We start from the raw sequence: 27,977 nt of genomic DNA, 5'->3' as shown, positions 1-27,977 counted from the left end.
CCTCCCCTAATCTAGGTACTCCTACATCACGGAACCCACCTCCCAGAGAATCAACGCCCTTTTTGGCCTTTTTTTCAACGGACCTTCATAGACCTCCAAGACCGTCGAGCCTCAACTACACATATACCCACACACACACCCCATTTTCCCTGGTCCAAAATACGGCCTTTTTTACCGTACTACGACCAAGTGCACCTATTTTTGCACCTTTCTTTTCTCCTCCCTGCCACCTGATGAAGCCGAGTAAGGCAGAAACGCGTCGTGGCTGGGCTACCCCTAGATCCGCTGTGATGCTGTAAGGAAGGCAGATTCCACACGGACTTCGGGGGTATCTCCTTTTGGCTACCTATTTTCATTTGTACTTTTCTCTTACCCTTATTTTGAGTTTTACACAGGGACACACTACAACGGATGATCTGCGAGACAACAAGGACTCCGGGCACTCTGATGGCAACCCAGACCCCCTACTCCACCTACAAACCGGGCCCAAAAAATTTTTGACGGGGCATAGATAATCACTTAGACCCTCTACACCTTTTAAGAAGAGACGCTCAGAGGGGCCAGCCGAAAAAAGTTTAGACTGGCAACCTAGTCTCATTGTAGGAACGTCGACTTCGCCTAACATAACGTCTTTTTTTCAGGCTTCAACGAATGGCACAACAGGCTCCCACCACTACAACCCCGACCACACAGGACAACCCGGCCTCACAAACCCAAGACCAACCGGAACCGAGAACAAAGAAACCCTTCTAAAAAAGCGGCCAAACCCCCACCATGCCAGAGGACCCAGAGACCCGGTCATACCCTCACAAGGTTGACATAGGGAAGGGCTCTTTTTGGGCAACACAAACCCTCCGAACCTTCCCCCACATCATACCCTGACCAGGGTGATTGAGGGAACGGAGCAGAGGCAGAGTGTTAAGGTGGCCTCTGCATTTTCATCTCCATCCCATACCCAGACCTGGGTGGTATGGAATGATAATCAGCAGGAACAGGTTAACACTCCGTTACCACCTACCTCCATACTCTCTTCCCAGTCAACACCATCATTCATGGGATTGCTGGACAGAACCACTGAATGACATCCCCAGCAGGCAACCAAACCCACAGCCAATCCTACATGATGGGAATCCAGGACCTTCTAGACACCTAGCCCCTCGAGAAGGACACGCCTCAAACCTGCCAAACAGGTCACCCCTTCAAACAGAATACCACCACCGCTCACCACACCATAGGATGGAGAGATAGGACGTGGACACCCCAGAGGACGGTCCCCCACATAGGACCAGAGGGCACCAGTACCGGACCACCTTTATGAGCACCCAGACTCTGCGGGAAACTCAAAGAACACCAACTTCCTTCACCCCAACAGAAGCTATCCATTCTTGGACCCTGACTCCGTGCTTTGTCCCCCTCCAGAAACTCCACGGACCGGATTAACCCACCCACTCCATCAAAACAGCAAACCCAGCTAAAAGGCGAAGCCCTCACCAATCCAGTGGAGAGATAGGATATGGACACCCCAGAGGACGGTCCCCCACACAGGACCAGAGGGCCCCAAAACCAAACCACCTTTACAAACACTAAAGACGCTGCAGGAAACTCAAAGAACACCATCAACTTCCTACAACCCAACAGAAGCTATTGATTTGTGGACCCTGACCCCGTGCTCTGTCCCCCTCCAGAAACCCCACGGACCGGATAAACCCACCTGCTCCATCCAGCAGCAAAACACAGCGAAAGGCGAAGCCCTCACCAATCCAGTACCGCAGGGTTAATGCCTCCACAGGTGGAACAATACCACAGCAAAATATAAGAAACCGTTTGGAACACCAGACCCTCACCACTACCACTCTGAAAAAAACAGGACAACCTGGTCTCACCAACCCAAGACCCACAAATAACCAATGTTAAAGGAACTCTCCCAAGATAGAGGCCTAACCCCACCACACCCGATGGCCCACTTCCACCATACAACTCACCAAGCTACCGGGTGGCGACCCACATCCAGAAAAGACTACGGCCAAAATAACTACTCCCTCTTCACACACCGATCCTGGCCTCCCAAATGAATAACAAAAAAAACCTCAAGGATTCCTTGGTATACCACCACCTCCAAAGACCACAACAAAGGAACCAAAGAATCTCACCGGGACCCACGGACCAAGGATGGACCTCCCAAACCCCTCAAGGACCAACACCACTTCCCACGGGAACCGATGTCAAAAGAACTCTCCCTAGAAGCGGATCAACCCCACCATACCTGATGGCCTACCCCCACCATACAACTCACCCAGCTTCCGAGTGGCTACTCGCATCCCCCCAAAAATGATGTCTCAAATCCAAAAAACTACTCTCTCTTCAAAGGGAACACAAAAAAAATCTCTCAAGGATTCCTTGGTCAACAGCCACCTCCAAAATAAAACCACAACGTAGACATCCCACTGAGACTCACGGACCAAGGATGGACCTACCTAAAAAAAAACCTCCAGGACCAACACCACTACCACGGGCTGGACCACCACTGAGGCTTACAGTACAGCTGAGGAACATCTGGACATACACTACACCCGCACCTTACACACCCCACATCCCATACAAAAGACAGGGGGTCATTAAGACCACAAAAACAGACCTCCAATAGCACCATAGAGTTACCATGACCATGGACTCTCAATATAACTTTCCTGTAGCTACTTTACTAGCACCATAGAGTTACCATGACCATGGACGCTCAATAAACACTTTCCTTCAGCCACTTTACTAAACACTATAGAGTTACCGTGACCACGGACTCTCAAAAAAATATTTACCTTTAGTTACTTTTACTTACACATTCTTATAAAAAAATAAATAATAATAATAATAATAATAATAATAAATAAATAAAAAAATAAAACACATATCTATGTGATTTTTTCTTTTTTTTGTTTCTAGAAGTAAGAGTTACCATGACCATGGACCCTTAACGGAAAGAAACAATAAAATAGAACACAAATAGACCAAATTTTAACAAAAAAAACCTTCACCAACCTACCATTCTTCTAAAATATTTTTTGGAAACACCCACCAGCACCCCCAACGGACGAGAACCTTTTTTCTCCAACTACTCCGGGGACCCCAACCTTGGCGACTCCCCCGCAGCGATTACACCCTAAGCAATTAGGCCCTTCCATACACCAAGCAAGAAGACAGGAGGATATGGATAGACCGGACTCCTTCGGGACCTCTCGGGGTTCTGTTGGCAGACCAATCGGCTCAATCTTCCTAGCCCCATTACATACGGGAGAGTCACGTAACGCGCTGAACGACTATCTACCCCAGTTTAGAATTGGATTGGCAGTATGTTCAGTAGCGCGTGGGTGGTCCTAGCGGGCTGGGGCAGTTAAATCTTCCAAAACAGGGGCTTTGGGTCAGGCGCTGCGGCTGGAGGACTCGCATTGGCCGTGTAATCCCTGGGGTGCCCAGATAATGTCTGGCGGAGAATTGGATCCAACGGAATAATTCCCCTGGGTGGATCCCTTACCCCGCCGTACTTAGCCTGGACAACCGATCCACTTGTTTGACCTGGACTACGAACAAATTCACTGTCTAGGGAGGATATACCTCTGGAGACGTTACGATCCTGGAAGGGAGTAACTTCACTGGTCACTATCACCCAAAACCACTGAATCACTTACGACTGAGATGGTGGGGATGGAAACACCCAATTAACTTCTACTACTGCCGGACGTTTCCTACGTAAGCCAGAGAAGGTTTGCCGGTTCCTAAACCCTCCATACACCTACCGAAACACAGGACGAAGCTCAAAGGGCGGATGCATGACAACCGTATAGAGGGCTTGCCTTCTGTTTTTTTTGTCTGCTCAAACCACTGGTAGTTCAAAGACTGACCACTTGACAGGGACACATGGCAACCGACTGAGGTCCGGACCTGCATAAGGTACGCAACTCGATGGTTTTGCCTGATCCTACGCCGAGTATACCCATACAGACCAGCTGGATTTGACTAGACATGGGTTAATTTGGAATTAGGATCCTGGAAGGGAATAACTCCTAATTACACACATGATTGAAAACATCCAGGACCAAAGACTGACGAACACTGAAGTAAATACATAGACAACATGGAGCTAAAAAAGAAGGATCCGAAAGAGAGTAAACTCCTAAGTTGCACTATGCTTTCCACTTCCGTTGACATAGCGGACCTAGACATCATGACCATACCACTCGACATGGACACATGGCAACCAACCGAGGACCGGACCTGCATAAGGTACGCAACTCAAGGGTTTTGCCTGATCCTAAGTTGAGTTGACAGACTTACCTAAAACTAAACCATTCTGAAATACTATACCTAACCCTAAACCTAACTCTAACCTTAACCACTCTAAAAAACCCTTACCTAACCCTAAACCCTAACCCTAAACCCTAACCCTAACCCTAACCTTAACCCTAACCCTTACCTAAACCTAACCTTAACCATTCTAAAAAACTATACCTTACCCTAACCTTAACCACTCTTAAAACTATACCTAAACCTAAAACCTACTGACAGACAGTATTTTAACCCAACCAACGGGTTAATCCACAAGTGGGCAACCATGGGGCCTACTACTTTGGCCGGCCGCGCCCGGACCCACCCGGACCGCGCGCACATGTGTGGAGTGCACACCCCTCCCTTCCCCCCCTTCGGCTTCCACGTGTCAGAGATGGAAGTGGATCAACCGACTCAAAACTAGACAAACAAACACTTGCCAGTCACCGCTGCATTGCCTGACGGGGGATCTGGACGCAGCAAGCCAAGGAAATTTTTATCCCTTTAAATTAACCGGGATCATCTCAAATCAGGCCTTTTCTAGGGGTGTTGATTCTACACCCAGTATATCTCTCTGTGAAATGGTTTGATGGTGAACAGGTTAAAAATAATCATTAGATTTAATACAACCTAAAATAGCTCTAACAAACCTCTGTAGGACATCACTCCTGAGACCTCCACCAACACACACTTCTACCCCTGAGAAACAACTAGAACGATGAAGAAATCAAGACCCACCTACTCCAAGCCTTCTCAGAAGAACTCATCAAAAGACCAAGAACTCTACAACCAGCCCCTGACCTTCAGATATACATCACCTCCTCTATTTTTTTTCAACTAAGAGGCAACATCCACCCTTCTTTTTCACCAAAGAACAAAACATCATCACCCTGACACAGTGGAAACAGACTCCTACCCTCCCACAGAAACCCTGACGACCATATTTCCAACTTAGGAGCAAAAAGAAACAAAATTATAAAATAGGTCCACCCCACTCACACCTCTGCACCATACACAAACAAACCAAAAACCCAGGTAAGACCCCCACCCATAGGAGACCCACCCACACTACAAGCCTCAACCAGGAATGCCTGTCAACTGTACATCACAGGTACATACATGTACCTGTTTACAGAAGTAAACACCCATATTCAACACTGGACCCCCCCCCCCCCCCCCCCCAGGGAAGTATCCCCCACAGGACAGGTTGCATCAACTCCGGAGGACACACATCACTGGAAACAGCATAAAAAGTTTTTTCGGACCCGTACATCCCATACTCCAAGTGGACTTGAACACAGCAAAACGGCCAAATCTACCGCATATCCGGGCACCCAAATGGACAGGAACGCGATCAAAGCTAAAACTCCGCTAAATAAGCACCAACTAAAAAGATATAAACAACACCATTCTCGATCCGAGGAAAAAGGAACACCCCCCTAGTAACACTACCTGCAACTATCCCTCAATTAAGAAACAAAGTTCAAGCCCTCTAATACCACAAAAAGACCAAAGAACCACGGCTACTACTCTTCCCTACACATCGCACCTTATTACATTTGAGTAAACGTGACTCCACAAAAATCGGAGGAAAAAATAACTCAACCACATTCAAAGACCTATAACCAAACCTATGGGTCACCTAGAACCCCAACTAAAAATTCTACAGGAACCCACAGATGTCCACTCTATCCTCTACCTTTCCTGGGCCCACATAACCTCACCTTCGGGTATTTCCAACCCCAAACCCCCTACCAGAGCAGACCGCTCCCAACGCTAACACACAAGTCAATGGTGACACAAAGGTCAAACACACACTTTTTTATAGGAGGATCTATCATACTTCTACAAATCACAGGAACTCCACGTATGGCTCCTCTCGACCCCTAGGACTTCTAGTCTTACTTAAAACTCACCTGGTACCTCTCGGACACCCACAACCCAAACAGCACCCCAAAAGCAAAGTGTCTACTTCTCCTATACAATTCCCCATTGGAATCAACGACGGAGGCCTTTCCATCACATAACAGACTACTAGACGCCTCTCCCCAAAAGCCAAGTGATCTCATTGGACAAACCACGGTCGTTTCTCTCACATGAACACCGCATGCACACCTCATGCACCAATCGGATTCGACACCTGGCAAAACCACACACCCCTCATTTCCTATAAAAGAGGAGCATCCCTCAGCCTCAGTACCATTCTGCCTGAACATCTTTTGAAGACACTTCACCTGGAGAAGACACAAGCTGGACCTCTACCAAAGAACTGCACCCAAGATGACTACTCCAATTGAAAGACCAGACCCCAGCTCCATGCTACACCATGGATACACCTCACCTGGACCAAGCTGCCAGCTGGTACTCCACACTCCCCACGAATATCCTTCTACTCCCTTTGGAACAAAAGGCCCCTAAATAGCTTCATGCTACACCCTGAATCTGGACCACTCCGAGCCGCTTTTAAATCATTGCGATTCCTCCCCTAATCTAGGTACTCCTACATCACGGAACCCACCTCCCAGAGAATCAACGCCCTTTTTGGCCTTTTTTTCAACGGACCTTCATAGACCTCCAAGACCGTCGAGCCTCAACTACACATATACCCACACACACACCCCATTTTCCCTGGTCCAAAATACGGCCTTTTTTACCGTACTACGACCAAGTGCACCTATTTTTGCACCTTTCTTTTCTCCTCCCTGCCACCTGATGAAGCCGAGTAAGGCAGAAACGCGTCGTGGCTGGGCTACCCCTAGATCCGCTGTGATGCTGTAAGGAAGGCAGATTCCACACGGACTTCGGGGGTATCTCCTTTTGGCTACCTATTTTCATTTGTACTTTTCTCTTACCCTTATTTTGAGTTTTACACAGGGACACACTACAACGGATGATCTGCGAGACAACAAGGACTCCGGGCACTCTGATGGCAACCCAGACCCCCTACTCCACCTACAAACCGGGCCCAAAAAATTTTTGACGGGGCATAGATAATCACTTAGACCCTCTACACCTTTTAAGAAGAGACGCTCAGAGGGGCCAGCCGAAAAAAGTTTAGACTGGCAACCTAGTCTCATTGTAGGAACGTCGACTTCGCCTAACATAACGTCTTTTTTTCAGGCTTCAACGAATGGCACAACAGGCTCCCACCACTACAACCCCGACCACACAGGACAACCCGGCCTCACAAACCCAAGACCAACCGGAACCGAGAACAAAGAAACCCTTCTAAAAAAGCGGCCAAACCCCCACCATGCCAGAGGACCCAGAGACCCGGTCATACCCTCACAAGGTTGACATAGGGAAGGGCTCTTTTTGGGCAACACAAACCCTCCGAACCTTCCCCCACATCATACCCTGACCAGGGTGATTGAGGGAACGGAGCAGAGGCAGAGTGTTAAGGTGGCCTCTGCATTTTCATCTCCATCCCATACCCAGACCTGGGTGGTATGGAATGATAATCAGCAGGAACAGGTTAACACTCCGTTACCACCTACCTCCATACTCTCTTCCCAGTCAACACCATCATTCATGGGATTGCTGGACAGAACCACTGGATGACATCCCCAGCAGGCAACCAAACCCACAGCCAATCCTACATGATGGGAATCCAGGACCTTCTAGACACCTAGCCCCTCGAGAAGGACACGCCTCAAACCTGCCAAACAGGTCACCCCTTCAAACAGAATACCACCACCGCTCACCACACCATAGGATGGAGAGATAGGACGTGGACACCCCAGAGGACGGTCCCCCACATAGGACCAGAGGGCACCAGTACCGGACCACCTTTATGAGCACCCAGACTCTGCGGGAAACTCAAAGAACACCAACTTCCTTCACCCCAACAGAAGCTATCCATTCTTGGACCCTGACTCCGTGCTTTGTCCCCCTCCAGAAACTCCACGGACCGGATTAACCCACCCACTCCATCAAAACAGCAAACCCAGCTAAAAGGCGAAGCCCTCACCAATCCAGTGGAGAGATAGGATATGGACACCCCAGAGGACGGTCCCCCACACAGGACCAGAGGGCCCCAAAACCAAACCACCTTTACAAACACTAAAGACGCTGCAGGAAACTCAAAGAACACCATCAACTTCCTACAACCCAACAGAAGCTATTGATTTGTGGACCCTGACCCCGTGCTCTGTCCCCCTCCAGAAACCCCACGGACCGGATAAACCCACCTGCTCCATCCAGCAGCAAAACACAGCGAAAGGCGAAGCCCTCACCAATCCAGTACCGCAGGGTTAATGCCTCCACAGGTGGAACAATACCACAGCAAAATATAAGAAACCGTTTGGAACACCAGACCCTCACCACTACCACTCTGAAAAAAACAGGACAACCTGGTCTCACCAACCCAAGACCCACAAATAACCAATGTTAAAGGAACTCTCCCAAGATAGAGGCCTAACCCCACCACACCCGATGGCCCACTTCCACCATACAACTCACCAAGCTACCGGGTGGCGACCCACATCCAGAAAAGACTACGGCCAAAATAACTACTCCCTCTTCACACACCGATCCTGGCCTCCCAAATGAATAACAAAAAAAACCTCAAGGATTCCTTGGTATACCACCACCTCCAAAGACCACAACAAAGGAACCAAAGAATCTCACCGGGACCCACGGACCAAGGATGGACCTCCCAAACCCCTCAAGGACCAACACCACTTCCCACGGGAACCGATGTCAAAAGAACTCTCCCTAGAAGCGGATCAACCCCACCATACCTGATGGCCTACCCCCACCATACAACTCACCCAGCTTCCGAGTGGCTACTCGCATCCCCCCAAAAATGATGTCTCAAATCCAAAAAACTACTCTCTCTTCAAAGGGAACACAAAAAAAATCTCTCAAGGATTCCTTGGTCAACAGCCACCTCCAAAATAAAACCACAACGTAGACATCCCACTGAGACTCACGGACCAAGGATGGACCTACCTAAAAAAAACCCTCCAGGACCAACACCACTACCACGGGCTGGACCACCACTGAGGCTTACAGTACAGCTGAGGAACATCTGGACATACACTACACCCGCACCTTACACACCCCACATCCCATACAAAAGACAGGGGGTCATTAAGACCACAAAAACAGACCTCCAATAGCACCATAGAGTTACCATGACCATGGACTCTCAATATAACTTTCCTGTAGCTACTTTACTAGCACCATAGAGTTACCATGACCATGGACGCTCAATAAACACTTTCCTTCAGCCACTTTACTAAACACTATAGAGTTACCGTGACCACGGACTCTCAAAAAAATATTTACCTTTAGTTACTTTTACTTACACATTCTTATAAAAAAATAAATAATAATAATAATAATAATAATAATAAATAAATAAAAAAATAAAACACATATCTATGTGATTTTTTCTTTTTTTTGTTTCTAGAAGTAAGAGTTACCATGACCATGGACCCTTAACGGAAAGAAACAATAAAATAGAACACAAATAGACCAAATTTTAACAAAAAAAACCTTCACCAACCTACCATTCTTCTAAAATATTTTTTGGAAACACCCACCAGCACCCCCAACGGACGAGAACCTTTTTTCTCCAACTACTCCGGGGACCCCAACCTTGGCGACTCCCCCGCAGCGATTACACCCTAAGCAATTAGGCCCTTCCATACACCAAGCAAGAAGACAGGAGGATATGGATAGACCGGACTCCTTCGGGACCTCTCGGGGTTCTGTTGGCAGACCAATCGGCTCAATCTTCCTAGCCCCATTACATACGGGAGAGTCACGTAACGCGCTGAACGACTATCTACCCCAGTTTAGAATTGGATTGGCAGTATGTTCAGTAGCGCGTGGGTGGTCCTAGCGGGCTGGGGCAGTTAAATCTTCCAAAACAGGGGCTTTGGGTCAGGCGCTGCGGCTGGAGGACTCGCATTGGCCGTGTAATCCCTGGGGTGCCCAGATAATGTCTGGCGGAGAATTGGATCCAACGGAATAATTCCCCTGGGTGGATCCCTTACCCCGCCGTACTTAGCCTGGACAACCGATCCACTTGTTTGACCTGGACTACGAACAAATTCACTGTCTAGGGAGGATATACCTCTGGAGACGTTACGATCCTGGAAGGGAGTAACTTCACTGGTCACTATCACCCAAAACCACTGAATCACTTACGACTGAGATGGTGGGGATGGAAACACCCAATTAACTTCTACTACTGCCGGACGTTTCCTACGTAAGCCAGAGAAGGTTTGCCGGTTCCTAAACCCTCCATACACCTACCGAAACACAGGACGAAGCTCAAAGGGCGGATGCATGACAACCGTATAGAGGGCTTGCCTTCTGTTTTTTTTGTCTGCTCAAACCACTGGTAGTTCAAAGACTGACCACTTGACAGGGACACATGGCAACCGACTGAGGTCCGGACCTGCATAAGGTACGCAACTCGATGGTTTTGCCTGATCCTACGCCGAGTATACCCATACAGACCAGCTGGATTTGACTAGACATGGGTTAATTTGGAATTAGGATCCTGGAAGGGAATAACTCCTAATTACACACATGATTGAAAACATCCAGGACCAAAGACTGACGAACACTGAAGTAAATACATAGACAACATGGAGCTAAAAAAGAAGGATCCGAAAGAGAGTAAACTCCTAAGTTGCACTATGCTTTCCACTTCCGTTGACATAGCGGACCTAGACATCATGACCATACCACTCGACATGGACACATGGCAACCAACCGAGGACCGGACCTGCATAAGGTACGCAACTCAAGGGTTTTGCCTGATCCTAAGTTGAGTTGACAGACTTACCTAAAACTAAACCATTCTGAAATACTATACCTAACCCTAAACCTAACTCTAACCTTAACCACTCTAAAAAACCCTTACCTAACCCTAAACCCTAACCCTAAACCCTAACCCTAACCCTAACCTTAACCCTAACCCTTACCTAAACCTAACCTTAACCATTCTAAAAAACTATACCTTACCCTAACCTTAACCACTCTTAAAACTATACCTAAACCTAAAACCTACTGACAGACAGTATTTTAACCCAACCAACGGGTTAATCCACAAGTGGGCAACCATGGGGCCTACTACTTTGGCCGGCCGCGCCCGGACCCACCCGGACCGCGCGCACATGTGTGGAGTGCACACCCCTCCCTTCCCCCCCTTCGGCTTCCACGTGTCAGAGATGGAAGTGGATCAACCGACTCAAAACTAGACAAACAAACACTTGCCAGTCACCGCTGCATTGCCTGACGGGGGATCTGGACGCAGCAAGCCAAGGAAATTTTTATCCCTTTAAATTAACCGGGATCATCTCAAATCAGGCCTTTTCTAGGGGTGTTGATTCTACACCCAGTATATCTCTCTGTGAAATGGTTTGATGGTGAACAGGTTAAAAATAATCATTAGATTTAATACAACCTAAAATAGCTCTAACAAACCTCTGTAGGACATCACTCCTGAGACCTCCACCAACACACACTTCTACCCCTGAGAAACAACTAGAACGATGAAGAAATCAAGACCCACCTACTCCAAGCCTTCTCAGAAGAACTCATCAAAAGACCAAGAACTCTACAACCAGCCCCTGACCTTCAGATATACATCACCTCCTCTATTTTTTTTCAACTAAGAGGCAACATCCACCCTTCTTTTTCACCAAAGAACAAAACATCATCACCCTGACACAGTGGAAACAGACTCCTACCCTCCCACAGAAACCCTGACGACCATATTTCCAACTTAGGAGCAAAAAGAAACAAAATTATAAAATAGGTCCACCCCACTCACACCTCTGCACCATACACAAACAAACCAAAAACCCAGGTAAGACCCCCACCCATAGGAGACCCACCCACACTACAAGCCTCAACCAGGAATGCCTGTCAACTGTACATCACAGGTACATACATGTACCTGTTTACAGAAGTAAACACCCAAATTTTTATCCCTTTAAATTAACCGGGATCATCTCAAATCAGGCCTTTTCTAGGGGTGTTGATTCTACACCCAGTATATCTCTCTGTGAAATGGTTTGATGGTGAACAGGTTAAAAATAATCATTAGATTTAATACAACCTAAAATAGCTCTAACAAACCTCTGTAGGACATCACTCCTGAGACCTCCACCAACACACACTTCTACCCCTGAGAAACAACTAGAACGATGAAGAAATCAAGACCCACCTACTCCAAGCCTTCTCAGAAGAACTCATCAAAAGACCAAGAACTCTACAACCAGCCCCTGACCTTCAGATATACATCACCTCCTCTATTTTTTTTCAACTAAGAGGCAACATCCACCCTTCTTTTTCACCAAAGAACAAAACATCATCACCCTGACACAGTGGAAACAGACTCCTACCCTCCCACAGAAACCCTGACGACCATATTTCCAACTTAGGAGCAAAAAGAAACAAAATTATAAAATAGGTCCACCCCACTCACACCTCTGCACCATACACAAACAAACCAAAAACCCAGGTAAGACCCCCACCCATAGGAGACCCACCCACACTACAAGCCTCAACCAGGAATGCCTGTCAACTGTACATCACAGGTACATACATGTACCTGTTTACAGAAGTAAACACCCATATTCAACACTGGACCCCCCCCCCCCCCCCCCCCCCCCCCCCCCCCCCAGGGAAGTATCCCCCACAGGACAGGTTGCATCAACTCCGGAGGACACACATCACTGGAAACAGCATAAAAAGTTTTTTCGGACCCGTACATCCCATACTCCAAGTGGACTTGAACACAGCAAAACGGCCAAATCTACCGCATATCCGGGCACCCAAATGGACAGGAACGCGATCAAAGCTAAAACTCCGCTAAATAAGCACCAACTAAAAAGATATAAACAACACCATTCTCGATCCGAGGAAAAAGGAACACCCCCCTAGTAACACTACCTGCAACTATCCCTCAATTAAGAAACAAAGTTCAAGCCCTCTAATACCACAAAAAGACCAAAGAACCACGGCTACTACTCTTCCCTACACATCGCACCTTATTACATTTGAGTAAACGTGACTCCACAAAAATCGGAGGAAAAAATAACTCAACCACATTCAAAGACCTATAACCAAACCTATGGGTCACCTAGAACCCCAACTAAAAATTCTACAGGAACCCACAGATGTCCACTCTATCCTCTACCTTTCCTGGGCCCACATAACCTCACCTTCGGGTATTTCCAACCCCAAACCCCCTACCAGAGCAGACCGCTCCCAACGCTAACACACAAGTCAATGGTGACACAAAGGTCAAACACACACTTTTTTATAGGAGGATCTATCATACTTCTACAAATCACAGGAACTCCACGTATGGCTCCTCTCGACCCCTAGGACTTCTAGTCTTACTTAAAACTCACCTGGTACCTCTCGGACACCCACAACCCAAACAGCACCCCAAAAGCAAAGTGTCTACTTCTCCTATACAATTCCCCATTGGAATCAACGACGGAGGCCTTTCCATCACATAACAGACTACTAGACGCCTCTCCCCAAAAGCCAAGTGATCTCATTGGACAAACCACGGTCGTTTCTCTCACATGAACACCTCATGCACACCTCATGCACCAATCGGATTCGACACCTGGCAAAACCACACACCCCTCATTTCCTATAAAAGAGGAGCATCCCTCAGCCTCAGTACCATTCTGCCTGAACATCTTTTGAAGACACTTCACCTGGAGAAGACACAAGCTGGACCTCTACCAAAGAACTGCACCCAAGATGACTACTCCAATTGAAAGACCAGACCCCAGCTCCATGCTACACCATGGATACACCTCACCTGGACCAAGCTGCCAGCTGGTACTCCACACTCCCCACGAATATCCTTCTACTCCCTTTGGAACAAAAGGCCCCTAAATAGCTTCATGCTACACCCTGAATCTGGACCACTCCGAGCCGCTTTTAAATCATTGCGATTCCTCCCCTAATCTAGGTACTCCTACATCACGGAACCCACCTCCCAGAGAATCAACGCCCTTTTTGGCCTTTTTTTCAACGGACCTTCATAGACCTCCAAGACCGTCGAGCCTCAACTACACATATACCCACACACACACCCCATTTTCCCTGGTCCAAAATACGGCCTTTTTTACCGTACTACGACCAAGTGCACCTATTTTTGCACCTTTCTTTTCTCCTCCCTGCCACCTGATGAAGCCGAGTAAGGCAGAAACGCGTCGTGGCTGGGCTACCCCTAGATCCGCTGTGATGCTGTAAGGAAGGCAGATTCCACACGGACTTCGGGGGTATCTCCTTTTGGCTACCTATTTTCATTTGTACTTTTCTCTTACCCTTATTTTGAGTTTTACACAGGGACACACTACAACGGATGATCTGCGAGACAACAAGGACTCCGGGCACTCTGATGGCAACCCAGACCCCCTACTCCACCTACAAACCGGGCCCAAAAATTTTTGACGGGGCATAGATAATCACTTAGACCCTCTACACCTTTTAAGAAGAGACGCTCAGAGGGGCCAGCCGAAAAAAGTTTAGACTGGCAACCTAGTCTCATTGTAGGAACGTCGACTTCGCCTAACATAACGTCTTTTTTTCAGGCTTCAACGAATGGCACAACAGGCTCCCACCACTACAACCCCGACCACACAGGACAACCCGGCCTCACAAACCCAAGACCAACCGGAACCGAGAACAAAGAAACCCTTCTAAAAAAGCGGCCAAACCCCCACCATGCCAGAGGACCCAGAGACCCGGTCATACCCTCACAAGGTTGACATAGGGAAGGGCTCTTTTTGGGCAACACAAACCCTCCGAACCTTCCCCCACATCATACCCTGACCAGGGTGATTGAGGGAACGGAGCAGAGGCAGAGTGTTAAGGTGGCCTCTGCATTTTCATCTCCATCCCATACCCAGACCTGGGTGGTATGGAATGATAATCAGCAGGAACAGGTTAACACTCCGTTACCACCTACCTCCATACTCTCTTCCCAGTCAACACCATCATTCATGGGATTGCTGGACAGAACCACTGGATGACATCCCCAGCAGGCAACCAAACCCACAGCCAATCCTACATGATGGGAATCCAGGACCTTCTAGACACCTAGCCCCTCGAGAAGGTCACGCCTCAAACCTGCCAAACAGGTCACCCCTTCAAACAGAATACCACCACCGCTCACCACACCATAGGATGGAGAGATAGGACGTGGACACCCCAGAGGACGGTCCCCCACATAGGACCAGAGGGCACCAGTACCGGACCACCTTTATGAGCACCCAGACTCTGCGGGAAACTCAAAGAACACCAACTTCCTTCACCCCAACAGAAGCTATCCATTCTTGGACCCTGACTCCGTGCTTTGTCCCCCTCCAGAAACTCCACGGACCGGATTAACCCACCCACTCCATCAAAACAGCAAACCCAGCTAAAAGGCGAAGCCCTCACCAATCCAGTGGAGAGATAGGATATGGACACCCCAGAGGACGGTCCCCCACACAGGACCAGAGGGCCCCAAAACCAAACCACCTTTACAAACACTAAAGACGCTGCAGGAAACTCAAAGAACACCATCAACTTCCTACAACCCAACAGAAGCTATTGATTTGTGGACCCTGACCCCGTGCTCTGTCCCCCTCCAGAAACCCCACGGACCGGATAAACCCACCTGCTCCATCCAGCAGCAAAACACAGCGAAAGGCGAAGCCCTCACCAATCCAGTACCGCAGGGTTAATGCCTCCACAGGTGGAACAATACCACAGCAAAATATAAGAAACCGTTTGGAACACCAGACCCTCACCACTACCACTCTGAAAAAAACAGGACAACCTGGTCTCACCAACCCAAGACCCACAAATAACCAATGTTAAAGGAACTCTCCCAAGATAGAGGCCTAACCCCACCACACCCGATGGCCCACTTCCACCATACAACTCACCAAGCTACCGGGTGGCGACCCACATCCAGAAAAGACTACGGCCAAAATAACTACTCCCTCTTCACACACCGATCCTGGCCTCCCAAATGAATAACAAAAAAAACCTCAAGGATTCCTTGGTATACCACCACCTCCAAAGACCACAACAAAGGAACCAAAGAATCTCACCGGGACCCACGGACCAAGGATGGACCTCCCAAACCCCTCAAGGACCAACACCACTTCCCACGGGAACCGATGTCAAAAGAACTCTCCCTAGAAGCGGATCAACCCCACCATACCTGATGGCCTACCCCCACCATACAACTCACCCAGCTTCCGAGTGGCTACTCGCATCCCCCCAAAAATGATGTCTCAAATCCAAAAAACTACTCTCTCTTCAAAGGGAACACAAAAAAAATCTCTCAAGGATTCCTTGGTCAACAGCCACCTCCAAAATAAAACCACAACGTAGACATCCCACTGAGACTCACGGACCAAGGATGGACCTACCTAAAAAAAACCCTCCAGGACCAACACCACTACCACGGGCTGGACCACCACTGAGGCTTACAGTACAGCTGAGGAACATCTGGACATACACTACACCCGCACCTTACACACCCCACATCCCATACAAAAGACAGGGGGTCATTAAGACCACAAAAACAGACCTCCAATAGCACCATAGAGTTACCATGACCATGGACTCTCAATATAACTTTCCTGTAGCTACTTTACTAGCACCATAGAGTTACCATGACCATGGACGCTCAATAAACACTTTCCTTCAGCCACTTTACTAAACACTATAGAGTTACCGTGACCACGGACTCTCAATATAACTTTCCTGTAGCTACTTTACTAGCACCATAGAGTTACCATGACCATGGACGCTCAATAAACACTTTCCTTCAGCCACTTTACTAGCACTATAGAGTTACCGTGACCACGGACTCTCAAAAAAATATTTACCTTTAGTTACTTTTACTTACACATTCTTATAAAAACAACAAAAAAAAAAAATAATAATAATAATAAATAAATAAAAAAATAAAACACATATCTATGTGATTTTTTCTTTTTTTTGTTTCTAGAAGTAAGAGTTACCATGACCATGGACCCTTAACGGAAAGAAACAATAAAATAGAACACAAATAGACCAAATTTTAACAAAAAAAACCTTCACCAACCTACCATTCTTCTAAAATATTTTTTGGAAACACCCACCAGCACCCCCAACGGACGAGAACCTTTTTTCTCCAACTACTCCGGGGACCCCAACCTTGGCGACTCCCCCGCAGCGATTACACCCTAAGCAATTAGGCCCTTCCATACACCAAGCAAGAAGACAGGAGGATATGGATAGACCGGACTCCTTCGGGACCTCTCGGGGTTCTGTTGGCAGACCAATCGGCTCAATCTTCCTAGCCCCATTACATACGGGAGAGTCACGTAACGCGCTGAACGACTATCTACCCCAGTTTAGAATTGGATTGGCAGTATGTTCAGTAGCGCGTGGGTGGTCCTAGCGGGCTGGGGCAGTTAAATCTTCCAAAACAGGGGCTTTGGGTCAGGCGCTGCGGCTGGAGGACTCGCATTGGCCGTGTAATCCCTGGGGTGCCCAGATAATGTCTGGCGGAGAATTGGATCCAACGGAATAATTCCCCTGGGTGGATCCCTTACTCCGCCGTACTTAGCCTGGACAACCGATCCACTTGTTTGACCTGGACTACGAACAAATTCACTGTCTAGGGAGGATATACCTCTGGAGACGTTACGATCCTGGAAGGGAGTAACTTCACTGGTCACTATCACCCAAAACCACTGAATCACTTACGACTGAGATGGTGGGGATGGAAACACCCAATTAACTTCTACTACTGCCGGACGTTTCCTACGTAAGCCAGAGAAGGTTTGCCGGTTCCTAAACCCTCCATACACCTACCGAAACACAGGACGAAGCTCAAAGGGCGGATGCATGACAACCGTATAGAGGGCTTGCCTTCTGTTTTTTTTGTCTGCTCAAACCACTGGTAGTTCAAAGACTGACCACTTGACAGGGACACATGGCAACCGACTGAGGTCCGGACCTGCATAAGGTACGCAACTCGATGGTTTTGCCTGATCCTACGCCGAGTATACCCATACAGACCAGCTGGATTTGACTAGACATGGGTTAATTTGGAATTAGGATCCTGGAAGGGAATAACTCCTAATTACACACATGATTGAAAACATCCAGGACCAAAGACTGACGAAAACTGAAGTAAATACATAGACAACATGGAGCCAAAAAAGAAGGATCCGAAAGAGAGTAAACTCCTAAGTTGCACTATGCTTTCCACTTCCGTTGACATAGCGGACCTAGACATCATGACCATACCACTCGACATGGACACATGGCAACCAACCGAGGAACGGACCTGCATAAGGTACGCAACTCAAGGGTTTTGCCTGATCCTAAGTTGAGTTGACAGACTTACCTAAAACTAAACCATTCTGAAATACTATACCTAACCCTAACCCTAAACCTAACTCTAACCTTAACCACTCTAAAAAACCCTTACCTAACCCTAAACCCTAACCCTAAACCCTAACCCTAACCCTAACCCTAACCTTAACCCTAACCCTTACCTAAACCTAACCTTAACCATTCTAAAAAACTATACCTTACCCTAACCTTAACCCTAACCTTAACCACTCTTAAAACTATACCTAAACCTAAAACCTACTGACAGACAGTATTTTAACCCAACCAACGGGTTAATCTACAAGTGGGCAACCATGGGGCCTACTACTTTGGCCGGCCGCGCCCGGACCCACCCGGACCGCGCGCACATGTGTGGAGTGCACACCCCTCCCTTCCCCCCCTTCGGCTTCCACGTGTCAGAGATGGAAGTGGATCAACCGACTCAAAACTAGACAAACTAACCCTAACCCTAACCCTAACCCTAACCCCATAACCCTAACCCTAACCCTAACCCTAACCCCTAACCATAACCCTAACCCCTAACCCCTAACCGTAACCCCTAACCCTAACCCTAACCTTAACCACTCTAAAAAATCCTTACCTAGCCCTAAACCCTAACCCTAACCTTAACCATTTTTGAAAAACTATACCTAACCCTAACCCTAACCCCTAACCCTAACCCTAACCCTAACCCAACCGTAACCCCAACCCTCTAACCTTAACCCTCTAACCCTAACCCTCTAACCCTAACCCTAACCCTCTAACCCTAACCCTATAACCCCTAACCCTAACCCTAACCCCTAACCCTAACCCTAACCCTAACCCTTAACCCTAACCCTAACCCTAACCCTCCCTCCCTGATGCCTCCATCCGGGCATCAGAGGACACAAAAAGGCCTCAAGGCCTTATAGCCCTAACAGGTTTACATGCCTTTTTCTGGGCATGAGAGTACACAGAGAGGCTTAAAAGGTTAAACTCTCTCTCATGGGATTAAGGGACATACAGGCCTAAAGGCCAAACACCCCTAACCAGTTTATATGCCTCTATCTGGGCATCAGAGGTCACAAACAGGCCTCAAGGCCTCATTTGACCTAACCGGTAAAAATGACTTTTTCTGGGAATGAGAGGACACAGAGAGGCTTAAAAGGCTAAACTCTCTCTCATGTGATGAAGGGACATACAGGCCTAAAGGCCAAACACCCCCAACCAGTTTATATGCCTCTATCTGGCCTCAAGGCCTTATTTGACCTTTGTTGGCCGCCATTTTGGGCTATATTCCGGTACACCAAAACGTGAATAAATCAAAAAGTACATGTCCAATCTGGATGGGTTTTTTTTAAACGAAAGGGCACACATAGACGAGAATTTACATTTAATTAAAACCGTTTTTGTATAAAACCTTTTAATAGGAAATCGTGTTTTAAGTTTTGGGAAAAAGTACATGTTACTGGAAACATAGGAGCCAATTTGTTTTTTACATGCTCTACTTGTTGCCCATTGAGAGAGGGGGTATGAGACGAAATTTGGGACCTCTAGCCCCTCGGGAAGTATTTTTAATCATTTTTTGAAAATTACCGATTTTGGCAGGAAAAATAAATTACTGTGCAACTGGTAACCTAAAAATAAACTCCTGATTTAAAGTAGTCACCTCGTAAGGTGTTTGAAGGTAGGCACCTGGTAACCTAAAAATAAAAATACTGTCCTAAATGCACTTGTCGGTCATTCTATTGATATAGCCCGCTAGGGAAGTACCCTACTACGGCCCTGTCTCGGTCAGGGCCGTCCTTCAGTGCTTTATGGACACTTTAAGATATTACGATGGATGCAGATTGTGATTGTTGTGCATCTGGTAACCCCAAAAAATATAATACTGTTCAAAATCATTTACCAGGCATTCTAATATTAAATCCCACTATGGAGCCCCACTACTGGGGAAAATTCACTGGATGGCGCCAAAAGTACAATATATGGAGGATTCTAAAATAGATGTACCTTTGGCGCCATCCAGTGAATTTTCTCCAGTAGTGGGGCTTCATACTGGGCAGTAATATTAGGAGTCCAGGTAAATGTATTTTGAAACACATTTTTAATCATTTTAATGCATAAATGACACAAATACAAGGGTGAATTTCAAACAAATATGCTTTATTTAATCAGTTAATCATTTATTGATTTGTCCCTCAATCAGTGTACGGGCCCGGCTGGCATTTTTGGGCAAATTATGGTACCAGTAGTGGCGTGCCTGCGTTTCCAGAGAGTGACACATATGGTCAGCCACAGTTCCTCGGTCTGTATCAGAGCCTTGGTTAAAGTTCAATGTGGCAACACTGCGTTGAATTGTACCGAAGGTCACTTTACTTCCAATGCCAAACTCTGCAAAGATTTGCCCCACATACTCACACAGATTACCGTACGGTTGACCGCAGGATGTGAAAAAGAAGAGTTCTATTTCTGAGGTCATTCCACTCAGATGAGGCCTGATTTGATGTAATCGTTTAAGCCAAGTGTATTCCTCCTGACATAGAACAATTCTGCACTCCCCAAAGCTATAGTTTGTTTTGTGGCTAGCTACGCACATCTGATAACCCCCACCTTCCGGGGTTACTTCATTGAAATCACTCTCACTAAACATGGTGTCTGGGGATCGTCGAGTGCCATTAAATATGGCCAACCGGCTGGACATGAGAGCTGCAAACCTACGCCTGTCAGAGCAGGTGGCACGGACCTCCAGCCTACTGAGAACTGAAGGAATGGCTTGATTGCTTAGCTCAACAAAGCGTTTTAACTCTGCAGCGCTGAGCACCTCGTCCCTGCAGCGTTGGCGGAATTTTGCCCTATGCGTTGCCTGGCTCTGCCGTGAGTCCCTGTCCATCTTCGCCAAGCAGAGTAACATCTTTCGAATTCCAACGACCTTAGCTTGCATACCATTTGGCCGGAACTGAATAAGATAATTCAGGAAACCTCGAACATCGGCTCGGTACATTTTTAACGTGGATGGTGCCAAACCACGGTCAGCACATTGACCATACCACTCAGACACACGTCTGTAGTTATCCAGAAAACACAGTCCTTCATCGGCCTTGCCCTCTGACATAATGCGGAGGAATTCCCTTACTCTGGATATACTGGTGCGACTATTGTCAATTTGTTTAACTGAAGGGTGTATACCCGTAATATATTGTTCATATTGAGTCAAAATTGCATTACTCCAAACCTCAATTCTGGACGGCACGCCGCCGTCTTCATCACTCTCGCTCTCTGTGGAAGTCGCCACGACACAGCCTTGCTCCCTCGGATCCGAGCACAGTTCACTACCGACCTGACTGATTGGCTGCACCGCCGCCGACGCACCTGCCGTCTGATCACCCTCGTCCACCAGCTGCTGCTCCACGGACAACTCACTTTCAAAACACTGCAAAATCACAGGGTCCTCCGGCCGCGGTTCAACACCGTTGTCAGGCTGCATATACTGCCCTGATTCGGGCTGCTGTCTCTCACTCGAAAACCGGCTAAATTGCATAGCATTCGTCCCCTCCATAGTACCAAACTTAAGTCCATGTACAGCCTTTAAATGTCGGTCTAGCCGCACGATATTCTGTTTACAACAAAGCCCACAGTCGCGTCTTGGTCTGCTGCTCATAGCTTCTCTCTCCGGGCTTCCTCCGTGTCTCTTTGTTTGCTCCACCAAACAAACTAACCCTAACCCTAACCCTCTAACCCTAACCCTAACCCTAACCCCTAACCCCTAACCCCTAAACCCTAACCCTAACCCTAACCCTAACCCCTAACCCTAACCCTAACCCTAACCCCTAACCCTAACCGCCCCCCCCCCTAACCCTAACCCTAACCCCACACCTAACCTTAACCTCTCCCCAAACCCCACGCCTAATCTTAACCTCTTCCCGAACCTCACGCCTAACCTTAACCTTTCCCTTAACCCCACGCCTAACCTTAACCTCAACCTTTCCCCAAACCCCACGCCTAACCCTAATGTGTACCATTACCCTAACCAGGGTTCTCATCCTATCTCCCTCCCTCACCCTAATCCTGACTCCCCTATAGAAAGTGATCTGCACCAATCACTAAACCGAAACACTTCCTCTGTCTCTTCTCCCTTGCCATCAATACTCAATCAACAGACAATTATCATCCCCCTAGTAACCACATTTTCACATAGAATTAGACCCCTACATCAATCAATCAAACACAACTTCTCTACTGTTCAGCACACTTACATACCACTCAGACCATACAGAAACATTTCAGCATTTAGAAAGAACAAAAATTTAAAGGACCTCCTCACCAAAGCAAGATTCAGTAGTAAGCCACCACAAGACCTCAAACCTCATAATTTCCATTTTCGACAGATAAAGTTAATTTCAAATATACACAGCCACACATCAGCACCAGTACAAGAATCCTATTCATTGAACACACATAACACCATTTATATCATTACATGTACACTTTGCAATAAACAATACATTGGAGAAACCAAACACACCATAGAAACCAGACTCAAACAACACCTGTATAACATTAAAAGGGCACACCTACAAACGGAACTCATAACCCACTTCCAGGAGCACCCCATCACTCACCTTACCATATTAGGGTTACAGTCACATATAGGCTGGACCTGTGGGCAGCGAAAGAGGGTAGAACGGGAGTGGATCCAGCACCTACAGACAATAACACCAAATGGCCTGTATTAGAAAATGGGTTTTAACAGACAGGAAAATGGATGGAGAAGAACATGGTTTTATTCATAATTTATTTTTACTCTATATATTTATGGTTTGTTTGGTTTTAGTTTGGCACTTCCTCTTTTAGGTTTTTCCTTTCCTTTAACAAAACAATAAAACCATTCAAATGCACAATATGGCGTGTATGTTCATATTTAACAACACATGGTTGAATGAATCTCTCACCACATCGACTTCTGCACTGCCACCCAGAAAAAGAGGCAACTTGGAGCTTACCTCAGTTTAATTTATGATCCTAGGAGGACATCTACGGGCCTTTTTAAGTACTACACCTATTATATTAGATCATCAGAAATGGGAGGGAAAACAGGAGATAGGCCTGTGCACCGTAAAACTAACTAGTTGAAACGAAACACAATTATATTCAAAACCTAACCCTAACCCTAACCCCTAACCCCTAACCCTAACCCTGACCCTGACCCTAACCCTAAATCTAAACCTAAACATGGCCAGACGCCTAGGTGTTGGGCATCGGGGGGCCTGGATACAGCCATCCCAGGCACCTTATCTACATCTACAAGAGAGAGCTCCACTACAAAAGACCCGACACAGCACACTTCAACCACAGCAGAAAATTAGAAAAACACCTCCCAGGAAGGAAACAATGGGTGTACTACAACCCCACAAGGGTAAACTTCATCCTATTATAGCCTCAGAGTTTTGTCCCACACAGACAAGGTGCAAAGACCAACAGAACAACAGTATAGCCCAGAACAACAGTATAACCCACCGCTCTCCTCCACCACAATGGAAGCCTATGGAGAATCGATAACACAGACACCCAACTTCAAAGGTAAGTATGGACCACTTTAACACCGCCAAACAGGTCCCCTTACAGGAGCACCTCCCTAGGAAGGTGGACATCTGCCCTAAACACCATTTGGACCCTGGGAAGGCCCACACTCAATATAGAAATGAACCCACTACAACGAGAGCTAATTGCTCCCAACACCTCATACCAGGCAATGGGAGAGAGAGAAAAGACAGCTAACTACTCATCTTTATTCGCTTGCCATGACCACAAAACACCTCAGAAAGATCTCTACAGGGGCTGGCTCCAACCCCCCAAGTGTTCACCCTTGCTTCTGACACCTCCTGTACCTGCCACCATCAGAAAAGTATTATGGCACTTTTACCTTTTGTGACTAGGGCAGTATTTTCATTTTTGGAAAAATAACGTTCCCGTAGTAAACGGGATATTTTGTCAGGACAAGATGCTAGAATATGCATATAATTGACAGCTTAGGATAGAAAACACTCTAAAGTTTCCAAAACTGTAAAAATATTGTCTGTGAGTATAACAGAACTGATATTGCAGGCAAAAGCCTTAGAAAAATCCAAGCCGGAAGTGACTCATATTTTGAAAATCTGAGATGACAGTGTTGTTAACAAAAGGCTAAGCTTGTGTTTGAATATATTTATTTCATTTCATTTGCGATTTTCATGAATAGGAAAAGTTTCTAGGGGAATTTATGTCCGCTGCGTTATGCTAATGCGTTTGAGGCTATGATTACGCTCCCGGATACGGGATTGCTCGTTGCAAGAGGTTAATTTGATTAGTTTTCTGATTTCCGTGACCAAGTTACCTGCTGCTAGCTGGACAAAATGCTATGCTAGGCTATCGATAAACTTACACAAATGCTTGTCTAGCTTTGGCTGTAAAGCATATTTTGAAAATCTGAGATGACAGGGTGATTAACAAAAGGCTAAGCTGTGTCTCAATATATTTCACTTGTGATTTTCATGAATAGGAATATTTTCTAGGAATATTTATGTCCGTTGCGTTATGCTAATTAGTGTCAGTCAATGATTACGCTCCCGTAAGCGGTATGGGGAGTCACTAGAGGTTAAAACCAGAGAGGATGAGCCTACCGCCCCTTGATGCTAACACACAGGTCTATGGCAGAACAAAGGTGAAGACTACCATCTTTGGAGGACCAGTTGAGGGACTTCTACACCACCTAGGAACCTCATCAATGACTGTTTCTAATCCCACAGACTTTGTCTCTTACCTCCAACTCATCCTGGACCCAAAAAGAGAAAGGTAACCGGGCCCAATGCAATTGGAAACAAGGTTACAGGTCATCACCATCGTAATCCATGGAGCTAGCTCTCTATCCCAGACCACTTTACCTCCAGATAACATGGACATCCCATGCAGGCCACTACAGGTACTGCAATCTGATTGGACAACACGGCCATACCACTCACATGCACAAAGCATGCCATCATCATGCTCCAATGAGCATCATTGACACCTGCTGGACCACACCCCTTTCTTTATAAAAGAAGGACATCATCTCAGGCTCAGCACCATTTGGGTGAAGCACTTCAAGCAGAGAACTTCATCCAGATGCCAGCAATGAGCAAGAGACCCACTGTAGAAGACTCACCACACTACGGCTAGATCTACCAGACCTCCACTCCCAACGATCTGAGCTATTAGACCCTCGCCTTCACCAACTAGATCTCCCAGACCTCCACCCCAACAAACACTACACCTGCACCACACACACGTTTTTCCAGTCTGGAACGGGTAGCTCCCTAGTACCGTCTAGGTGCTCCTTTTGGCACACTTTTTACTTCCTTTATCTCCCTGCCAACTGAAGGAGACCCCCTCCGTTCAACACACCTGTCCACCAGAACATCACCGCTCTCCACGAGACCAACCCAGCCCAGACACTACTCTACTACTCTAGAGCTCAGAGGAACTCTACTACTCTAGAGCTCAGAGGAACTCTACTACTCTAGAGCTCAGAGGTACTCTACTACTCTAGAGCTCAGAGGTACTCTACTACTCTAGAGCTCAGAGGTACTCTACTACTCTAGAGCTCAGAGGTACTCTACAGCTCAGAATCTTGGTGCTACCTGGTGCTAACATGCATCCTTTGTCATGAATTTGTCCACATTCTGATTGTGTCCACATTTTTAGACAGTTGTAAAAAATTAAAAACCACATTGTGATCAGATCTTACTGATCACCTCCGGAGGTAGTCAGGGACCTATCTAGATATAAATCAAGTGTAAACATATCCAGATGGTCAAACCATTTAAATAATCGTTATACCAGCCTCTAACATATTTGATAGTAAGAACCATTGAGTCATGGAATCAATAATTGTCTTAAAATAACTAAATGCGGCCTCCCGGGTGGCACAGTGGTCTAAGGCACTGCATCGCAGTGCTAGCTGTGCCACCAGAGACTCTGGGTTTGAGCCCAGGCTCTCTCGCAGCCGGACGCGACCTGGAGGTCCATGGGGCGACGCACAATTGGCCTAGTGTCGTCCGGGTTATGGAGAGTTTGGCCGGTAGGGATATCCTTGTCTCATTATGCACTAACGACTCCTGTGGCGGGCTGGGTGCATTGTACGCTGACCAGGTCGCTAGGTGCACAGTGTTTCCTCCAACACATTGGTGCGGCTGGTTTCCGGGTTGGATGCACGCTGTGTTAAGAAGCAGTGCGGCTTGGTTGGGTTGTGTTTCGGAGGACGCATGGCTCTCAACCTTCGTCTCTCCCAAGCCCGTACTGGAGTTGTAGCGATGAGACAAGATAGTAACTACTAACAGTTGGATACCACGAAATTGGGGGTAAAATTTAAAAAACAAATTTTTAAACTAAATGCATATTATTTTTGAAAGAAAATCTGTCAATATGGTCACAATGCGGACACAGTGGACGGAGAAGAGACACATTTTAATACCATGTGCAGATCCGGAAAAACCATGACCAGATAATGTCAGAAGTGTCCTGAAAGAATAATCTCAGCTGAAGCTAAACACATACAAATAAATGATAAAGACCAACACATAGACACACAAACAAATAAAACAATAACACAGATATATACAGTACCAGTCAAAAGTTATGGACGCACCTACTAATTTCAGGGTTTTTCGTAATTGTTACTATTTTCTACATTGTAGCTTAATAGTGAAGACATTAAAACTATGAAATAACACATGGAATCATGTAATAACCAAAAAATGTTAAACAAATCAAAATATATTTTATATTTGAGATAATTAAAAGTAGCCACCCTTTACCTTGATGACAGCTTTGCACACTTTTGGCATGTTCTCAACCAGCTTCAAGAGTTGGTCACCTGGAATGCATTTCAAATAACAGGTGTGCCTTGTTAAAAGTGAATTTGTGGAGTTTCTTTCCTTCTTAATTAATGCTTTTGAACCAATCAGTTGTGTAGTGACAAGGTAGGGGTGTTATACAGAAGATAGCCCTATTTGGCAAAATACCAAGTCCATATTATGGCAAGAACAGCTCAAATAAGCAAAGAGAAAAGACAGTCAATCATTACTTTAAGACATGAATGTCAGTCAATGCGGAACATTGCAAAAACTCGCAAAAACCATCAAGCGCTATGATGAAACTGACTCTCATGAGGCCACAGGAAAGGAAGACCGAGAGTTGCCTCTGCTGCAGAGTATACATTCATTAGAGTTAACTACACTTCAGATTGCAGCACAAATAAATGCTTCACAGAGTTCAAGTAACAGACA

The sequence above is a fragment of the Oncorhynchus mykiss genome, chromosome 4, assembly GCF_057628025.1.
Source record: "Oncorhynchus mykiss isolate SJ-2025 chromosome 4, ASM5762802v1, whole genome shotgun sequence".
Classification (NCBI taxonomy): domain Eukaryota; kingdom Metazoa; phylum Chordata; class Actinopteri; order Salmoniformes; family Salmonidae; genus Oncorhynchus; species Oncorhynchus mykiss.
The sequence above is the reverse complement of the archived record's forward strand: the minus strand, read 5'-3'. Positions refer to the sequence as shown.